Source organism: Cibotium barometz, chromosome 32 (assembly GCF_041138505.1).
Source record: "Cibotium barometz isolate CiBa-2024 chromosome 32, ASM4113850v1, whole genome shotgun sequence".
NCBI lineage: Eukaryota > Viridiplantae > Streptophyta > Polypodiopsida > Cyatheales > Cibotiaceae > Cibotium > Cibotium barometz.
The window spans coordinates 17,194,999-17,195,632 of record NC_141077.1 but is presented as its reverse complement, the minus strand read 5'-3'; the positions used below and the strand labels follow the sequence as shown (position 1 = coordinate 17,195,632).

Sequence of the window (634 nt, the reverse complement as noted above, 5' to 3'; positions counted from 1 at the left end):
ACATGACTATGGTATGTACATGATTCTTACACATGTACAATGACTATATAAAGCCCCTCTTGTATGAAAACTAGACATGACTATGACTATGGTATGTACATGATTCTTGGATACACAAGATGATGGATATGGAATATACTATGGTATGTACATGATTCTTGGATACACGATGATGGATATGGAATATACTATGATGTTATGTTGTTATGTTTGTATGTTTATCTTGTGTCTTTTATCTTGTCTTGATCCATGCCTCCTACTCCATGTGTACCCCATGGCTATGTGTGTAGGAGCATGTGATTTTCCCCATGTTAGCAAGGCGTGCTAACACTTTTGATAAAATTGGAACGATACAGAGAAGATTGGCCCCTGCACAAGGATGACATGCACAAATCAAGAAAATGAGAGAAGAGAGTAGAGAGTGTGAAATGTGGGCGCTATTGCGTTGTACTTGGTGTGCTAGGATTTGACACTGATGATACAATAATTATTGGTGTAGTTCTCCATTCTCTGTACTGTGTAGTTCTATTTGATTCCTAGGTTGTGTTAGTGCTTTCTATTTGAATATGTCTTCTAATTCGAATCAGGGTCCAATGTCATTCCTATCTAGATGTGACTCTTATCTGGAAACAAA

At 37.4% G+C, this 634-nt stretch overlaps 1 pseudogene; it reads left to right on the top strand.

The window, feature by feature from the left end:
* The first annotated feature begins 321 nt into the window (after positions 1 to 321).
* LOC147619879 (U6 spliceosomal RNA) lies at positions 322 to 415 on the top strand (annotated as a pseudogene).
* Positions 416 to 634: the final 219 nt, after the last annotated feature.